The sequence below is a fragment of the Bombus vosnesenskii genome, unplaced genomic scaffold (genome assembly GCF_011952255.1).
Source record: "Bombus vosnesenskii isolate JDL3184/JDL3185 unplaced genomic scaffold, Bvos_JDL3184-5_v1.1 scf7180000013267, whole genome shotgun sequence".
Lineage (NCBI taxonomy): Eukaryota > Metazoa > Arthropoda > Insecta > Hymenoptera > Apidae > Bombus > Bombus vosnesenskii.
In genome coordinates this window covers 7,385,435-7,406,318 of record NW_022882927.1, presented here as the reverse complement: position 1 = coordinate 7,406,318, position 20,884 = coordinate 7,385,435, and the positions used below count along the sequence as shown (strand labels likewise).

The 20,884-nt window shown below is 40.3% G+C and overlaps 1 protein-coding gene and 1 long non-coding RNA gene across 12 annotated transcripts in view; one reads left to right on the top strand and one right to left on the bottom strand.

Annotated features, from left to right (window-relative positions):
• LOC117230712 (max dimerization protein 1-like) overlaps positions 1-20,884 on the top strand; it is a 229,270-nt gene that overhangs the window by 45,528 nt on the left and 162,858 nt on the right. The gene's annotated exons all lie outside the window — the stretch shown is intronic.
• LOC117230715 lies at positions 10,877-11,943 on the bottom strand. Its single transcript, XR_004492827.1, has 3 exons — positions 11,809-11,943; positions 11,671-11,744; positions 10,877-11,577 (listed from the first exon to the last, which is right to left on the bottom strand). It is a non-coding gene; the product is annotated as an uncharacterized LOC117230715 (long non-coding RNA).

Here is a 20,884-nt window from a genome sequence, read left to right as displayed (position 1 = left end):
AAACAGTCTTCCAGGCAGAGCTCTAAAACTTGGACGACTCGAGTTTCATACATCGTTAATTTAATAGACGCAGATCCGTAATCCGATGCGACGATTAATCGTTGATCTAATCTGAAACGACTGATAACGTTCCTCAAGGATATCTACATGATCATTGCGCGTACGCGCGTGTATGTGTGTGTGTGTGTGACATACTTTTTGTTTGCCATTTAAATGTTATTTCGACGACTTATCTCGTCTGGCGAACAAGATTCCCGTTGTCGGAATTACATCGGGTCGCATAAGATCAACGAGAGTTTGTCGCCACTGTGCGGATGTTGGCATAATATCTCATGGAAACGAAATTTCTTCATATTTTTTACGTAGACCGCTTTTTTATAGGATCATAATCCCGACCCTCGACCATGAAGGATTATACGACCGTCATAGCGGTTCGCCTGTACTCGACTTCGTTATTCTCTGAGACAAACTTGCACGTGTTTCAATTTTAAGAGGCTTAAGAGGCTTCTGATCTGAAATTCCAAGTATCGTCTTCGATTCTTAACTTCTTTCGTTTTCTGTTTTCTTCTTCTTCTTCTTTTTCAACAGTCGGCCGTAGCTGTGATATTTTAATTTTTCACTTTAACCTCTTAAACCACGTATTTTCTTCCCATCCAACCGATAAACAAGCTTCGAAACCAATCGAAGCAGAAATGTTTCTTGCGATCAATCGCAAAATTACTCGTTTCGAGGATAGCAACTATTTACTTCTAACTTGTTCGGACAAATCACTTTGGAAGAAAAGATAGAGTCGCGAATTTTGCCACAAGTTAATTGCAATTTTGCAAGCGTCGCAGAATGTTGTTCATCGAGTATCTCTCGAGTCCCCTACGAAACGTAAGAAACGTAACGTTATTTTCTTAGGAATATGTCGATAACGAAATACATACTGTACGTCTGTTCGAGATATTCGTCTTTCTTAATTTCAGCGATTGCTCAACTTTTTAAATGCCTCCTTCAAAATGTTTTTCAATGTTTATGTGCGTCATTCTTATCGTCAAGAGCGATACAAAGATCTCTTTTCCAGCCATGCGTCCCGTCAAAATAGAAACTAAAAATATGCTCGTATAAAAATGTTGCGTTTGAAAAAAATATCAAAGATGTTTGTAATATAGATAAAGTACGAAGATAATTCTTTTTTCTTTTTTGCGTCTCCAGGGTGTGGGATGATATGCAGATAGCAAACAGTCACGCCTATAATAGATACACATGTCGATGTACCAGAAAAGTTACTAATGAGAAGATAAATCGGTGTCAATATTGAAGGTGTTTTCATTCACGATATGACAGAGTCATTCATTGACACAGTGAGTCGATATTTGCCAAATATACGATAAAGCACCATTAACATTCGTCGTAGTAATTTCCTCATTACCTTCTAAACACAGGTTATTATGTAAAATCCTTAAAACACGCGTGTTTCAGTAACTTTTTAATTATATAATTTTTTACGCTTCTATGATTTCTACATAGATTTTTCACTAGAGATCTATAATAATAATAATAATAATAGAGATCTATAATAATAATAATAATAATAGAGATCTATAATAAGAGATAAGAAAAATGCTGGTTTCTTTTCTAATTCTTAGGATTCATGGAACATTCGATTACAAACGTTTCACCTGTATAGCGTATGTTATAATTTAAACGAAATAATATTTTGTAAGAAGAAACAACGAATTTACACGGTCATCGTGTAATTTAAATTTGAAGTCAAGTCGTAGAAGCATAATATGTCCAAGTAGAAAAGAACGACCATAAGAAGGCTGAAGGTTGTGGTGGGAGGTACCAGCTGGAGGAAGCTCGAGGCGAGCCTAATTTCGCACCAGCTATATTCAAGGTATCGGGACGGAAAGTCACCTAAGCTTGGTCGATCTCTCCTCGAGATCGGCGCCAGATAGTTCTCGTGCTATTATCGACGTAGTTCGCTTCGAAAATCAATATTTGCTAGGCCGTCGTCATAAGTAACGGTCAATTAGACAAAGCAAACAATTAAAAGGGCGGAAGCCCCTCAAACGAGATTTCGCAGGACCAAACGAAAATTCGCAATCGACAACCGAAAAGAAACTGACGATTCCACAAGATTCGTCGCTCGTGAGTTTTCCGAAAATTGATTTCCTCTTCCCTTTATGATTATCGACGTTCTCGTATTACATTTAAAAAGGAAAAGACAGAAAGAGGACAGGTGAAAGAAGTGCAACGACATTTATTAAAAGCGACGTTCAGCGTGGTTTATGTTTAATAACAGTAGTCTCGACCGCTACACGCGTATAGTGGCCAAAGTCTGCTTACACGATGGTATCGTTCTACCGTTGAGATAACAAGTTTTATAAAAGTAACAGCTCGTTGTACAAGCATAGTGTGCAGCGTGGTTTTTTTAAGACACAATGTTATTAAATTTTTTGCGAAAGAATGTTAGAAATATATATGTACATACAATTCGAAATGGAATAAAATTACAGAGCTCGGTCTGACATTTTCTTTTAATTATTGCATTCCTTTGCAATTATTTTTCTGAGCTATACGATGTTTCAGAGCGAATATAGAGAACTCTGGAAAATTATCTAGAATATCATTTCCTATACATTTTTTCGAGAAAGAATCGTATTTTTAACGGAGCTTAAAATACCGTCAAAATATTTCAGACTTTCGAGAAGATTCTTGAAAATCCAAACCAAAAGACACTGAAACAGGCACGACAGGGATTTTTCGAAGGTTTCGTAGAATCTCTACCGTTTAAATCGTTCGAGATAGCGGAACGAAAAAGGCGAAGACCGTGGAAGGAAGAGAAGGCTAGAAACGTCACGAACGTCGCGCGATCTGCTTTCTTCTCTTCCTGGTCGACAGGGACGAGGAACACGTCGACGACGACGTTTCTGCTCGGGTACCAGTTGGCACGACCTATCGAACGTAACCTTTCGCCGGATACGAACGGTGCTACACGTATACACGAAGAAAATGGAAGAAACTAAGAAATGAGACTGGCTGGCACCTTCTTGAATGCCGACGATCCACTTGGAAACGATTTACGAAAGCACCTAAAGGACCACGACCTTTTCCATTCCGCGTGTCCTATCTGTATTGTTTCGTTTTTACCACCGATATACTCCTGAGTTTCTCTTTCTCTTTTATTTATTCAGCAGTCTTTCACAGAGAAAAAGATTCTCGTCGAATTCTTTCGCATCGAGTTTTTCTCCCGCGATAGTTTTCCATGGGATAAATCGGGAGAAATAAGGAAAGTTTTTCGGTTGATGAAAGATGCGATTGATAATCGATGATGGAACAAGGGTCGATTATCGCGACGTGACAAATGTATCGTTGATACTTCATTTTTCTTCTCCAAGAGATTATTCCTTTTCATCGATGAATTCTTTGGATGATATTATTGTAGCCAACGAATGAATCGGTTGGGATCGAGGATTCTAGACAAAATGCAAAATATTTTGTCCGTTTTACGTTCGTACATCGTGATCGTCGTTATCTTCTTGGAAAATCCTCTTTTATCTACCAATCCCAAATTCCTTTGCTTATTACATTTGGTGTTCAGCCAGGAATCGTACTCGTCTCTTCGAGTTCTACGGTTCTCTTTTTCCTGATATAAAGATTTATAAAACGTAGAAAATGTACAACAACATCGAACCGACGATCGAGAGTCTCATCTGCGAAAATCAGCGTCGCGAAACGCACTGAAAATATCAACGGCGAGACGAACAAGATCAAACAAAAAAGCAAACCAGAAAGAAGAGAAGAAGAGAAAATGGAACGTAATATACCTGAATCGTCATATATCATACACAACGCTCGACACGTTATACCATTCTTCACGAGCAACGCCCATCACAAAGCCACCGCAAGCCCCAGTGGCCGGAACTGCCGACCACCGTCTATCAAGGAGCCAGCTCTTCAACAAGTAGTCCGCCGGAGAACAAACGGCCCCGTCGATTATCGCGTGTATCCATCTCTAGCATCCCCCCTTTCTATCGGTTTATCTTTGTTTTCATCAATCCGTATCAGCGGAGGGTGGCGATAGAGAAAGGAGGGAAAAGGATAGGAGCGAAGACACGGGGAAGAGGACAAAGCGGATAGGAGTTAGAGATCGCAATTTCGAGGCGATGTTCGCGAAAATCGTGAATCTGCTGGTCGGTGCACACACGTGCATTGGCACGGTGCCATTTTATTTTGGTAGCCGTTTCCCTCTCTCTCTCTCTCTCTCTCTTTCTCACATACACACACACATACTCTCTGTCTGTATCTCTGTCTTTCTCTCTGTCTGTATAGCCGAGCGAGAGAAGAGCAGTCAGGAATGCCTTTCTGCCTCTGCCTCTGCTCGCCTCTCACCCACTATCTCTCCCCTATCGTTGGTATCCCCGTTTCAACGCGCCGTTTCTATTCGTGGCTGTAGATGGCATCTCTTGCCAGCTTGAACTTGACCTTTCGAACCCGTATGTGATTGCGCCCAGGCCGCTTTTCTTCTTCTTTCCACGCCTCGTTCCACCAGACCCCTTCCAACTCTTCCTTTTGTCCCGTTTCAGAATTCTTAGATCCCGACACGAGGCGCCTACCGACACGCTTCTAGCTGTTTTCGATTCGGTTCTACGGTCGAAGTATACACGCGGGCTGTGACGATCCGATTCCGCGTATTTATCCAAATTCCTGTCTTTATACGTGCGATGGGAGAAGCGAGACCCGAGCACAGATTTCTTTCATCTACCGACTTTTCTTACGAATATTATTGTCAATTGCTTGTCAATTTTAGAAATTATATATATATATATATATGTTTCTGTGTATTACGTATGTCCATTTTACCATCTTTAAATTCCCCATAAATGCATAAAAGTTTAAGATTTATCGTAGCGATAGACGCGTCCTACAACGTTTATGATCAAGCTGGAATATTTGGACGGAAGTTAAGGTGCAGCTCTGGAACGTTATACGTCTATAGCGTAGTAAATGAAAATTTTAACCGTGAAACCTACATGCAGAAGTAGAATTTATTACACGGTCGGAGTTTGCGTCGCCGACGGTAACCAAATACGCGGTCTCGTCGAAGCGTTTTTGAAATACCTCGTTCCATCACCGTAATCACCCGTTTATTGTCCTGAATCTCAGTCCGCCACGTTCTTCCACTGGCTTTCTTCTCTCCGTAACCCTCTTCCCCCGATTAACGACCGAGTGGTTGCCTCTTCTCGCACCAAACGACCCGCATTCAACGACAACCGAATCTCTACACGCTTATTTTTCCACTGTCTAATGACGTGGAAGCGTATCTCCGGTTCGTACGTGAAATTACCGCGTCCGTTACGTAAACAAGCGTTCCTTCTTCTCACCAACTCGGAGTAGAATAGGTGTATGCATTTTTCATGTTGATTTTATCGTTTGTTTATGGCGCTATCGCGCACTGATTGCCCAGAAAACGAGATTGCCACGTTTTCTACGTGTTCACAATGGAGACGATTCGCCTATTTCAGTGTTTTCTCCGTTTACACAGGCCGATTCGACGAACCTTGTCGTTTTATGATCGGCAACTGGATATTTTAAGCCGAACAAGGGTTGTTACCACCGTGATAAGTGCTTCCGCTTTTATTACGAATTGTTTGCTGCTGAATATAGCTAGGTCGAATTATGTTCTGCAATTTCATTTGCTGACTGATTCGGTCTTCTAATTTTTCGGACGTAAAAAATGAATAAAAAGTCGGTTAATCAGTTTCGCATCCGCGAGACTCTGGAAATATTGAAATTGCCTGTAACAACGATGCATATGTTGGCTGTAAAAATGTAAAATTGTATTTTCTTGTGTAACAATTCGGCGAAGGATCATCGGCGAAGAATTACGTATAAATCGTAATTAATCCGTCTTAATGTTTCAACGTAAAATATATGGGTAGAAGAGATCTGCCATAGTCGAACGTCGGAGTACTTTTTATTTCCAGAACCATCAACTTGTGCCTTCAATTCTTCGCAGAGTTTTGCCAACTAACTTATACTTTAATGCCGAAAGTACCAGAGTTTTCACTTAGCCTTCCTAGTTATACCTTTCCATAATTCTAAAGAAATTACGAAAATCCAGTCTCTCCATTCTCCTAAGCAAAAACCCGCCGAATGGCGTGACATGAAAATACGATTCGATATAGTAATAAATATAATCATACCGTAGGATTTTTATTAATTTACGTTCCAAGGTTTCCGCTGGTGATTCTCTTCCAAACATCTGACAATTTTTGATTAACGTCGTAACACCTGAGAACGAGGATTAACAACTTCGAAAGACGGTAATTCACGTTATATTAACCAAGTTTCCAACGATACGCGTTTCTTCGTTTCGTCGTAAAATCTTTCGCGCGGTTTTAACCAACGCGCGAGATGTATCGAGCAAGTCGTTGTAAATAACGTCGTCGGTAGTTTCCGTGAATTCTGTGAATTCGCGTCGTCTGCGGTTCGACGTCCACCGGCATCCATGTGCACTTTCTAAATCGAGAAAGGACGCGGCCATTGGCGCCCGAACCGTTTCGATTTTTCGTGACGGCAAGATAAACCGTGCGCGTCTCGTAAAGCTTCGAGTCTCCTTGGTATAGAAGCAAGTCATAAGTATCCGTACGTATCCGCTCGACATGCTTCCTGATAAAATTTTCAGCGTGCTTTAAAGTCTCGTTTACGAATGGGTCATCGAAGCAAACGAGAAACGTATCCGTTGTATTAAGACCAGTCGGTCGAGCGTCGTTTAACGACGGAATTTCGACAAGCGTGTGTTCGTGTCGATGAGCCGCGCGCCATCGTCCACCGTTTCCGGTCTAACGATCTCGATAGCCTCCCAGTCCTCCGTCCGATGGAAATTCGCGATTCTTCGCGAAAATAAAGGAATTCGAGGTATGGCGGATGTGGTTTCCAGCGTTCTCTTCTAGGCGTTTTAACTAATTTCTTTTGCCTGGATGTTTGAAAGTATTTGTGGGGTTTAGGATAACTGAGTCCAGTCAGAGATCATATCGATTAAGCACATTGCTCGCGAAAATATTCGTACGCTTTTAGGAACTTTTAACGTACGTGTATATTACTACGCGAAAAATGTTGAAATTTCGTTGGGACTGTAACGAGACACGCCTATCGCCGTTCTATCAACAAAAATTACGAAATGTTCATTGGAACTGTTCGTTATTTACTATATTAATAAGCTACGATATGTAGCGAGATCATGTTTGCCATTAATAGTATTGTTTGATGAAAATCAGTGGTCGAATGAGAAGACTTTGGAGCGTTTGAGTAGATGTGAATAAATTCGTAGGTGAATTTAGAGGCTACTTCGTAATGTTTCGTCCCACCACAAAGCGCAACATGAGGGTACTTTTTAACGATTAGTATCGTTCAGCAGGGGAAGAATTATAAAGCATTTTACCGAATAATGCTCTTCACGTTTGGGTGCAGAATGTTTATTAGTCTCCGGTAGCGTTTCGCTCGATCAAAGTGAGAAGGAGAGCTTTATGACTACAAATGATTCTAATTTTATCTACGACTACCAGCATTAAGCGCCGGGCCACTATTTTCTCCCGGAATTTCTCGCCATTGATTTTTATTTCTGCTCCGAGAAGAGTTCCATATGGCCTAATAAAATCACCGTCTAACGCATCTTCTCGTTCCTCTAATTCTCGAAAAAACACATTCCCTTCTGGTTTCTCTAACTTGTTTCATTCTAAAGAACGATCCCCTCCTCCTTCGTCTAATTCTCCAGATTAGGCTCCCCTTTTTCTCCTAGTTTCCGGAGACACTTCCGTTGGCTTCTCCGATTTTTTACGCTCTTGAAAAAACAGTTCCTCCTTATTTTCTTAATCCTCTGGTGCAATTATTTTCCTTTCTGCGACTTTTACGGTAGCCGTGTTTAATCTTGAAATAATTTCTGTAATTCCAAGATATGGCCTTTTTTTCCCCTTTATAGTTTCTCTGGAACTTTTTCCTCCGCTTAAAATTTTTGGAACACACACACCGTGATATTCTCTTAATATTTTGGTTCGTTTTTCATAACTTTTCCTTCTTTTTTTTTTTTACAGTTCAAATAGCGTTTTAAATTCAGAGAATTTGATTTCGCCCCGTCATTACGCAAATGTAAATTTTTGTATCCAGCTGGATGGTCGTATTCGCGTCTGTACTTTTACTTCCGCGTTAATTATGCAAAAGGTGTGATGAAATGGGGAATGAAAACTGAAACACGGAATGCGCGCCGTAGGAAACGATATCGTAGATTCTCTGGTAAAAAATTCTCTGCCGCGATTCTTTTTCGGTTTCATTCGTGAAACGAAAAATAGATAAGTCGTAATCAACGCAGAAAGCTTTCTGAAACGATGAATCGATACATGAATATTCAAAACTGCGATATAATCAAACGGAATTTTCCTTTCCCAACTAACAACCACGACCAGTAGCGAATCTCGCGAAAAAAGAAAGAGCGAAGCTTTATCTCGGCGATAGCGCTACGCTCGATTCACGTTATATCTGCCTTATCTTCGAGATAAGGCAGAAAATGGCAGAGAAAGTGCAGTCTCTTCGCTGCCGATGCTCAAAATATAAGAGGAAACTGATCTCTGTGTTTGCAGCGAAGTTAAGCCTGTCAGCGTAACGTGGAATAAAGTTGGAATCCGACTCATTAAATCTTCCATCGAACCGAATCGTTCGGTGACCGGCTGAACAATTGGCCGCTTTGAAGGTCCTGATCCCACGGAAATCGATTCGATAGCGCTTTGAGAGGGCGGTCAAAGGGTGAGCTTCTTGCGGTCTTCCTTCGACGGAGCTTCAACGACGTTATAATTTATCGCGTCTGGTTTCGTTCCACGGCGAGAACGTGACGTCGAACCACTTGTGCCGTCTTTACGGATGAACTTTCTAGTTCTAACGATATTAGATTTGCGCATATGAAATGTCGTTTCTCCAAAGTTTCAACTAGATCAATACCACCCACTAAATTATGTTCTGACAACTATCAAATCACGTTGAACACGCGAGTTTAATTTTTACAAAATAATTGCATCATGTAACATAAACGAGATGTTCGTAGATAGTTTTTCGTCGACGTTGGATTTGATCTTTCTTTCTCATTTTTTAATTGCAACAGGGTGATGTTTATAATGGTAATAACGATAGAATTTTGGTTGGTTTATTTATAATTCTCAATGAGAATTGATTGCAAAATTCATCCAAATAAAAAAAAAAGAATTTTGGCTTCATCTGTATAATCGCAATTGAAGATCAGTGGCTTCGATCTTTGTGGTACTCCCATCTTCGTCGATGTTATATTTCACATTTCCTTTGTAACTTTGGAATAGAAATTACTTGCAGTCTCGAGATATTCGTGTAGCCGACAGATCGTAGATCGATATGGAACGCGTGAGAATACTTGCGTATTTTTTTTAGTTGTATCGATGATGGGATGGCTGAATGTGAGCGTTAGGAAGTTTGTAAAACAGATTGTATTATAGACAACCCTCTACTATGTAACTACACGAACGTGTCCGATTCGTTATTCAAAAGCAAACTGAAAGTGTGTTATAAAGTTTCTTTGTTTCTTGTCTAACATAATTATAGATGCGACGAAGGGGAGTACGAAGAATCTAATTGTAAGTCGTGTCACGACTTACTTTCGTCTACCTAAGTTTTCTATACCGTATTTTATAAATTCTTAGTAACATAAAAAAGAAAGTTTGTATTTTATCGTTCCAGTCTCTCTCCTACTGTAACAGATGCAAGATTCAATTGGAAGCGCGCAAATTGTTCGGAAAGGCCATCATTCGTGCGAATTCTACGGCGAATTTAAAATAGCAAGAGTTTCTCAAAATATCAAAGTATACGTCGATGATTATTCTTTGCTCTTTACATCGTTGTCGATCTGAAATTCGATCCGAAGCGTGCAGAATTCACCGTTTCGTCTTAACGTCGCTGAAAATTGGAAAGTCCGTGGCAAGTGGTCGAAGCTAAACACGAGCGTGTAGCGGATAACAGATCCAGCCGTATCGTCTAACGGTGACGGCACGGCACAGGGTTTCGATCTATTTCCCGCGATAACGAGAACGCGTGGCACTCGACGAGGCACGATCACCGGTTCGAGCGGCTCCGTTATTACAACCGGCTCACCGTACCCTGTTCCACGAAATAGCCCGGGATCACGCGAAAAATCGGCTTCACGCTTCCGTCCACGAAGCGAGCTTCGAGAATAGCGGGCGGACACGTAATAGGAAATATCGAATCAATTTCTTTATTACGTACAGCCACGCTGCGCGATATATTTCGTAACGGGCAGATGATGTCAACGTCAGCCGTCTCTCCATCAACGCGTTCGTACATCCAAATGGCTTCAATTCTCTGCCTCTCTGTATCGCGTTGAAGATTTCGTATCGACTAATCGCCAGTCTCGTTCGGAATAATTTTTTTTTCTTTTCACCGAGAATCAGCGAGAATCGGCGTGTTTCCATCGATGTTTGCGAGAATAACTTCGAACGGTTTATAGCGAAGCTCGCGGAAAAACATAAACACGGCGTAACAGGAATATAAATTATTTGAGTGAATTTCACGTACTTTCCGAAGAAACGTCAGCGAGTTTCGTTGCGAGCAATATTCGCAAGAAAATCGTTGAACGTTTGCGAGTATCTACGAACATCGCTCGCGAACATGTCCCTTGGTGACTAATACGTGTACACGCCTTACAGTTACACGAGCCATTTGTCCCCTTATAGATACAGACAAATGGAATTCTACCGTGTAACCTTGACTCGTGTGCGTAAGTCTTTGGAACGTTCGTATTTCAGCGTTGGCGTACATTTGCGTGTGTCGTGGCTAGTTTTAGCTCACGGTCAAGGCCGCTGTTTATTTGCACCAATCAATCAATTAAGGAGAAATCGTTAATCCGTCCGATATAGAAGGTTCTTTGGCTAAGAACACTTTGCCGGTGCTTTCGTGGGATTCGTTTCAGGGATTTTGGCCAACTCGATTGGTTACAGGCAGGTTCTCGTGTTTGATGTACCTACGTGTGAAATTGCTTGGGGCGATCATTGGATTCGAGTCTTGCTCGTGATTAGTATTCGAGGCTTGGTCGGAGTGTTAATTTCAATTTTGCTTCCTGGGAATTAAAGAAAGAAATTGGAGCGTGATTCCTTAAAAAAGAGATCGAAATGTCCAAAAAAAAAAAAAAAAAGAAAGAAAAGAAGAGGAAAGCTGAATCATAATATACGTATAGGATGAATCTTAATTTTAATATGAAACTTCGTGTTACTTTGAAAGTAAAAAGTTGTATTTTCTACGGAGTGCCGCTGTATAAATGAATCTTGTAAGTAATTAATCAAGTTCAGATTTGCCAAATTATTTGATTTCAAATTATAATGACGTTTCAATTAAAATAACCTAACTTGGATCAATTATAAATTATCACTTCTGAAACATCAAACGAATTGCAGATTGCTGGAATATTTGCATAATACATAATATTTCCAATTTTCAGTATTTCAATGATAAAAACAAAATTCCCATCATCGATGTTGGAAACATTCCTGCACGCGAATCCTGTGAAATATCAGAATATCGAAATGTCGCATTAAATCGGCACGGAATCCGTTTGTATTTACAATCGTCCGAATCCGAACCGGTATGACTGACCTGCGTTTTATAACGTCGACGTTTGTTACTACGATTATTACAGTGATCATCGACGTGTCGGCGTCCTCGTGGTTCTATTACAGTCGTAAAATTTCAATATTTCAAGTACGAATCCGCGCGTGAACGTTTTCAACTCACCGCCATTTCCTGGCTACGTTTCTCGTCTCCTTTTTACGACGATTTGCCTCATTTTTTCGATCGATTCGGACCCAACGATCTTCGAATGCCCGTAAGATTTTAAACCATATCTGTAAAGTTAACGCGCTGTCAAGCGGATTTTGCGAGAAACTTTTAAAAGCAAAAATATAGCGATCTGTTGTACGGAAATAACGCAAGAATCTTGATACGCCTCGTACTTTTATTTAAATGATACAACGATGAAAAAGCTAATTCATATCGATGGTCACGATGGACTCTGAATAATATTAGGTTGTCCGAAAAGTGTCTTTCTTTTACAGACACGTCTTTTACAACGACGCATCTTTATAGCAACATGAAAACTAATCTATCGAACGCTGTGATCTTTATTTTGATAGAACAAAATGGATCATAAATAATTCGATAAAATAATATGAAACGAAAAATGTCGTGCGTCCATTATTTCCTTAAAAAACGAAAGATACTTTCCGGACGACCTAATACAGCTCGAGCTATACATAGCTATACTATACAATTATTTTCTATCATTTTTATCTAAATAACTCGTGTCTTACGTTGGTATATCATCGGTATATCATTATCATCTAAACGCGACTCGTACCTTTACGATGTAGATAATATTCGAAAATATTAAACGCGAGTTACGATATATTAAAACTGCAGCAGTAAATTATACCGGAGAAAATTGGCTCTGGGTATAGGGAACTCATAGAAGATTAAACGAGGAAATAAATCTTTGAGATTATAAAGATTAAAGGAACAATCGTAATTAGTATATTTGAAACGAAGTTACAGAGGATTAGCTTTACATAGACTTTTAAAAGAAAGTCTTTATTGTAAAAATCTTCGTGTTGTTATCCTCTAGTCTTAACGTCGTCTCTTTTACGTTAATTCGGCCCTTATTCTTTCACGATGTTTACATTAGAAACACCCTCGGTCTTATCACAGGCTATCATCACAATCTAAATTGTTATTATTCTCATTAACGTCTACTACGTTTAAAATACTCCGATCTTTACATAACCACGTGTTCCTTTTCTGTTTCAGGTGAGTGTGTTTCATTCAACTTTTCACGATCGAGAAACTGATAAAGAACCCCTGGGTCGAGGTATGGTTTCTTTATTCTCTCATATTTTCTCCCATCGATAACCGTTCCGGTACGTCGATGAATATTAATTTCGCCACTCGGTTCGGATCGAACGAGAAAGTTTGATATACTTGTCGTCGAGTCGTTCGCGCAAATATTTCATTAATCAAAGCTTATCAAAGTGGCTACGAATGGGAAGTAGCTCTCGAATTTTTTGCGCGGAATACGTCGTTTAGATCTATGAATCTGGTAACTTATTTGTTTTAAACAAATATCGATCACAGGAAACCGGAGGAAAAATATTTTCCTGGTGTTTTAACACGTATTAATCGACTGGTACGATGGTCATAGGTAACTCGCGTTTTTCTATTCCAGAACAGTTAAATGAAGATAAACTTCTTGGATCGATTGGAATTTACGACGATGAATTATGATAACATTGTCAGAAAAACCTGTACAAATATGACGTAATATTAACGAAGAAATTTCAACGACGCGAATGATTTAAAGAGTATCGTTCGAAAAAATTGTAGAAACACGATATTATAATTCTAAAAACTAAACCTTATGGCGTAGCAACGTTTCGATCTTGTAACGATATCCGCCCACGATAAAATCTACGAAATTCGCGCGATAGTGAACGTGTTGAGATTCAAACAAACGACATCTGTTTTAAGCAATAACGAAAACTTCTGGTGAAACGAAAATTCGTTCAAGCAACTTGCGCATCTAATTCGAAGCTAAGAAATTTTCATTTTCCGCAGCTTCATCCATAAAACCAGCATTCTCTTCTTGCGACTCAGCATCGAACGTTGCATCCGTTCGTCAAACATCACCGTGCATTCATCCAGCGTGTCTCTCAAAACGGATTTCCTTCGGAACCATGTCGGTGTATGGACGAAGAGGAAACCGAGCTTTTTGGTCCCCGTAAAAATCGCTGTTCGAATTCGTCAGTCGCGACTTTCCTTCAGAAAACGATTCTTCTTTTGCCCGACGACGTTACGGTTACACTTTCTTCTCCTTCTTTCCCTTTTCGCTCGTCCCTCGATCGTTTTAACAAGACGAAAGATCCTCTCCGCGCGCAAATCCAGCCGGATTTCTCGGCGGACGACGATGTTCGTCCGCGAGGATATTGGAATTTTGAAAATCCCCACTGACGGTGGTCGGTGACGTCTTTGCATTCGAAAGAAATCCCTCGAAACTGCGGCCAGTATAACATTCGTCCTTCCCCTCTACCTCACTTTGATTTTACCTTACTTTTAGGTTTCGCGAACCATTGCGTATTTTCCTTTGTATTTTCATCAATGGATTACGCGTGCGTTCTCACGACTGGCAGATGGAAGATTATTATTTTCTGAAAATTTCTCTTCTTCGAATCGGCGCTTTGTTATTCTATGAAATTTTTAATATAACGGAATAGCAGCTCTTAGTATCTTCTTTACGGTGAAGCTTCTGGAAACTTAAATTTTAGCTTTCCGAAACAGCAAAGTTTATGAACATTTAGAAATCTATTTTGCAGCGACTACTCCTCTTGCTTCTTCTATTTATATGAATGAAGGAAGATCGTATAGCAATTTGCACATCGCGAATATCTTCAAAGTAGTGGCAAGAAGCGTAAAAGATTGGAATTACAGCGCTAAAAGTATCAGCCTATTTAGAAGCCTCGTTAGTCGTTTAAATACGATTTTCTCAATTTTTATTTCCTCCGTTTCCAAACGATTCTTCGTTCGTCGCTTTCACGATCAATTAGCTACAAGTTTGTACAAGGCTTGGATCTACTATCGAAAAGGATTATAAAGAGCGAATAGTTAACTATTAAAATTTCGTCAAGATCACATCGTACCTGTTTGTACTCGTATACAAAATGTTGCTACGTCGTGAAACTTGCCAACAAAAATCATCGCGTAAATACCTACCAACCCCATCAGCAAGTTTCTCGAAACATTTTTCCATCCTTCGTCTCTTCTTGCGATTTCCCTAGTCGGCTCATAAAATTTTTTTCGCGTTTGCCCATCGGGGAAATCGCCTCGTCCCGCTGGTTCGTTGTCTTTGGAAAGATTCTTTGGATTTCTGGCGGCCGTGAGAGGAGGTCCCGGCCGGTTTTCTTCGCGTTTTCTTTCCTCCAGAACGATGCGACGTGGTCGACAATCAGCGACGACGCCTCAGGCTAACCAGTCAGACATCGTCCTCCACCTTCTCCTTTTCTACCGCTTTTTTTTCGCTTTTTCACCTTTATCACGACAGAAATACCGATCCTCGAGTGGCCGACGTCGCCAGTCTACGCTTTTACCGATCTCGCGAGAGTCATTTTCGAAGCCACGTTGGTTACGAATCGATTATTATCATTGACAATTCCTCGTGTAACGATATTAATTAAAGAGAACAGTCGCTTTTCTAAATATTTTTTGTATTAGTTAGCTATTATTGACGGATTTCTGCCGTTTTATTTTCCGTGGCAAGAAATTACTGACTTGGACGAGTATTAGCATAGTTGAATGTTAATGCCTGGGCCGATTCTCGATTGAATCTGGCGAATGATCATCATTTTCTATCAGCGACGGCTCGTTAATTCACCGCGTAACGAAGGCAAATGTTGCGAGCCGCGTTATTTGCACGGTATATCCCGGTTTGCGTTCAATTAAATGGTACGATCCGTGGAACGGTCTCGCGAAAGCGGCGTTTCGACGTTCCCCGACTTAATTCGACAAATATTTCCGCGTTATCCGTAAACGTTCGTGCAGATCGATTGCTTGTCATCGAGTGAAACGCTGATAAATAAACGTAATAAGTGGCATTCGGAGATACAGATCGGAACGCGATACCGTAAATTAATTATAGATCTTCTACGAAATCTTCTTTTAGACAAACAGTCTGTTCCTTTTTTGTCCGATTTCAAGTTTGGTTTTCAGGTCGTCGACCTGCAAAGTATTTTTGATCGAGTCTGATTTCCAGCTTTGAGGACTTTCAGAGTTAAGTTTACGGATTTCCGCAAAGAAACTAATCTACGAAATACCAGTTTCACTTCTGCTGTACGTGTTTCCGAACAATTCCAGCTATCCGCTATTTTCAAGAAATACGCGTACAATTCGATCTACCGGACGTTCCTCTTCCTATAGAAGCAAGCGATTATTTGAATAAAAATTCAACGTATCATTCGTCTACGCTTTAATTAATTCCACTTGTAGATTCGTGTCACGAGAGTAGACAGTAGGAATTTTAATATCAATATATTTCTTCTTTTTTTTTTTGTACGCTTCTACGCTTCTTGTTTGTATTTTTATCCTCCCGTTCCATCGTAACTCCGTGAATAGCCCATATACTTTACGCAACGCTATTCGTCGAATTCTTCCAAGACAAGAGGAGTCGCGTCGAGCTCGAGTTTTCTACGTTTTAAAGGTGTCACTTGGTAGTAGGGACGAAGCGTGTTAATACCATCCTGTAAGGCTTCTATCACGTATCGGCCGACTCTGTACGGTTTCGGCGAATTACGTTTACTTAATCCAAACTTGCTGAACATGCGAACACTCGCTCGTTATCGCTGCTCCGCTTGTTTCCGCGTCGCGTATATACACACCGCTTACGTTTCATCTTCGCCCTTATTTGCATGCGCGCGACTTAATCGCCACCCTAACACACGGATTATAACCGATCTCTATGAAATTCTTTATTTTAACGAGATAAGAAATTTTTCCAAATTTTCAACCGCAAAGGTTGATCAAGTGGAGTATATTTAGTTATAATTAAATCGAGCTTGATTTTGTCATTCTTCAACGACGAATTCTTCCAGTACAGACTGTTTCAGGATCTATACAAGATAATTTAAGAAAATATAAAAATGTTTCTATGAAATGTATCTTTTTAAGTCATCCTCGAGAAATGTTGAATACGATAACAAGCAATTTTAATATAATAAGATGTAGAAATTTTGTTCTTTGCTCTGCTAACCATTAAATGTATCGACTGTTTTAAACGATAAGTAGACAGAAGTCTATCGAAACGCTATTGCAGTAAGTCGTATTTAAAAGTACAGTGTCGCGAATAATTATAAACCGAACCGTATTTTTAGATTTTTCATGGTATCCAAACAAAGATCGGCAAAATCGTTTGTATAATTTCATGCGGTAACGCGAAACAAAATTGAAGATACAACAAGCAAAGATTCTCTTCTTTCGAAGTGTGAAAAAAACTTACATTTTCTCTTAAAATTGTGCTTTTCGCTGTGAAAATATATAAACCAAACGTTAATTTTGTTATCTTTTCATTCAGTGTTTAATAGATTTTCCTTTAGCTTGTATCGCTTCTGTTAATCTGCTAGATACAGAAACCATCAAATTATCTAAAATTTCGTTTCGAAAATCCACCCACGCGGATTTTATTCATTTTACAAACAGTACGATATTTCCTATAGATGACATCTCCTGATCATCTAAATTTTCGTATTAAAATTCCTCACAGGTTCTCGACCAGGTTCAGATCAGGATTCGATGCTGGCTATGCTAATAATTCTATTCCAAAATCTCGAAACCAGTTTTTTGATGCGGTGGTCGTATGAATAGGATCATCGTCTTTGCTGAAGAATCATCTTCTTGTCTTTTGTTTCGGCTATGAAAGACAATAATTCACCACGTAACGCTTCCTCGCATTCTAGTTCGAAGTAGCAAAAACAATTTCTCTTAACATATTCAGGCAGGATCAGTGTCTTCTAGAAAATATTAAAGAAATAATAGAATGTGTTTGAGCCTGTAATTATTCGCAGCGCTTTATGTTAGGGGACAACTCATAGTTTATGAAAGCTCATTACGTTAAAATGGAATTTACTTCGTTTCACTTCGCTTTTTACTTCACGAAAACCAACGCAAGTAGCAGAAACGAAATCTAGCGACCGCAGGAAAGATTCATTCGGTGAAACGAAAGTTTCGTTCGAAGTTGCTACAGCGTTTCAGAGATTCATGCGAACGCCGATTTACTTTTACGATTACGCGGAAGCTCGACTCTCGGTTTCCTCTTTGGTTCTTCCTCGAACGTTGGTTCCACGGCTTCTACACAAAAAATGACCCTGGGCGATCGGTGGACGGTTCCAACGAACGAAAATATACGTAGCCTGTAATTTCGGTGGGTTCGTTGCCGCACGAATCGATCCGAACTCGGATCGATGGAACTTGACGCGGAAAACTTGCATCCTTCCTGAGGAACTCGCAGCAATAGCCAGTTCGTTCGATTATTCTTCTCCGTCGAATCGACAGAGGAAAGCGCGATACATTTTCATGGTATTTTATGGAAAGATTCTATGATCGAGAGAAACCTAATTATTACATCGTTGATTTCTGAGAAATTTAAAGGCGTAGAAACGCGTATGAAACTCGTTGTAATATCTTTGATCAGCTTCTATTCCTTTAATCGCGTGTGCAAATTCGCTAGTTTAGATATTACGTACCTCGTTCTTAACCCACCAATTTCATGTTAGAATCTTGTTAACATCGGTTTACAAACTTTAGCAAGAACAACGAAATTAATTAATTAAATTTAGGTGTATTGTATCTTTTTTTACAGAAATCAGTCTCCGCGATTCATCTTCAGTTCGCTCTGCAAACGATTGGCTAAAAATCAGTGAAATTCCAAAGAGTAAACTTTTAAAATTTACGCGAATAACTATGAAATGTTAATTTCGTGTACGTTGATAGTTGCAGCGTTAATAACAGATCGTGCGATATCTGTCGGAACACCAAAGGAAACGCGATCAAAGACGATCGAACGGTCGAACTAGCATCTAGTGGACTACTCGATGCTTGGGACGATTCGTGATTCGTGATCGTGAGCATTCCAGATGAAACTCTTCGTTTATCGACTCTTACCGGTACGGAGAGTTTACATTGTAGCTCCATTTCAATGCAGTGTTTTAGATGGAGCAGCCACGGTATTCACGAATAAAAGCGTGTCCTTTGTGAAGTGAATATTGGAGCAAGGTTTAGTGAAGCCCGCGTAACAATATTTTGTCTTGGCGTAGCGTCCTCAAAGGAAGAGAGTTCCATTGAAAATCAAAGAGCCTTTAAGCTCGTCGAGCAGCGTTGCAACTCGAAGAAGGGAGCGAGAGAAACACGCACGTTCGCCAGCGTTTGTTCCTTTCTTTTCACAGGGGTTGCCGCTTTCTATTTCTGGCTAGCTTTCGAATTTTTCTGTTCCCGCGTTATTTTTCATTTCTTTTCTTCTCTTGTTTCGACCAGAAAACCGTAGAGTTTTTAGCGAAAATTTAAGGGCTCGACTTTCCGTAGAATTGCCACTCGGAGTCTGTAGTAAATCGATCTATCGCGTGATCTTTGATCAGAAGCTTCTATAATCATGGAATTAGAAATTAAGGAAAATTAAATCAACTTTCGTTACATTCTTTCGCCCATAACGTACGTACTGATATTTCCCTCGCTACGAGGTTAATACATTTCCTTTTGATAAGGTTGAGCCGTATTAGAAACATCGCTATATCGTTCCAGGAATCACGCATTTTTCTGTACCAGAAATATTTTCGTTCCAAGCACTACGTTCGTTCCAATACATTATGCATTGCGTTCTCGGCTTTCTTCCAAGTTACTTTTTCGAGACACGTCGAAGCAAAATCGCAACGTCTGTTACAACAATCTCGTTACGATGTTGACCAAGTTTCAAAATGTTTCATACAAGACACACAGCGTGTAATATATTCGTAAAAGGTTCCTGCGAATGTTTGAATAATTCCGTCAGCACCTGTATTTGACTTACTTTTTCGCCTAGATCCCCATTCTCCAAAGCGGCCATGGTACTTTCGGTTATAGAACACCCCGTAGGTACATATTCGTTTTAGCTCGCTCCACATGCCGAAAGTAAACTCTCTTCCGGATTTGGGCGGCGCGGCGGCGGAAGATCGTTTCCGGCGCGCTCGCGCCAAACAATAATTTGCATCTTTGTTTGAGCGCAGACGGCTCGCCGAGACGCGCGAATTCTTCTCCCGAGCTTCTCCCTCGTCTCCCCCGGCAATATGTAAAATCCAGAAACGCCGTCTCCCGGCTGGTTCACCGGAATCCCGGTTATATTTCTTCCGTGTATTTTCGATTCGCCCGGCTGCGGTTCACGCGGCAATCTTCCCTCCCCGACCCACCCCGTGAATTTCATTATGTATATTACGTATATCGAGACGCAAGCCCACTTTTGCTTTCTTCTTCGTCTTCGTTCGATAAATCGAAAACACGACGGAATATTATGCGCCGCGGAAACACACTTTTCTGCAAATTACCACGAAGAGAATCTTTTTAGATCCTTGGGGTAGGACGTGGATTCGTGTAAGGATAGGTCGTGACGGAAACGTCGAACTTGCTTTTCTGTTAGGTCAATGTTCTGTGAGCGTGCTTTAATTATTAGACTGGGAATTTTACGCATTCGTGGGAGATCTAAGGATACGCGGAATGCGCTTGGTACGCGAAAATATGGAAAGTTCGCAAAGTATGTTACCTGCCTGTTGTGGTATTCGTTTAGTGAAACTGGTCTATTAATTATACGTATTACGATCACACGCTAGAGTTTTCCATTTTAACGTAATCGACGTTTGTGAATAATAGAGGGCGAAATTGTTGCGTTTATAGAGGAAACGAAGCGAACTTCCGGGGAAAATTGAAAGGTAGTGTAGAGAAAGAAGCGCGTGATGTTTCGCTGTCGTCTTTTTCTAGCATCGTTAATTTGCCACGCGAATATTTAGCAACTTGGTAAGAACTATCGCGAAGCAATCGAAGCGATGGAACGTTGCTTGTGCGAGAGCAATAATTTGCCTGCTTTAACAACGGGCTCGCCCTTTCGAAAGATCGATCTGGCAAAGAGAGTTTGCTGGGAAGCTAAAAAACAGCAATTTTGCTCGCGAGGTAACACAAACATTCGCTTGTTAACGACAACACACGCAAAAAGATAACACCTTTTCCATATAAAAAAAGAGGTTCCAAATAAACACTT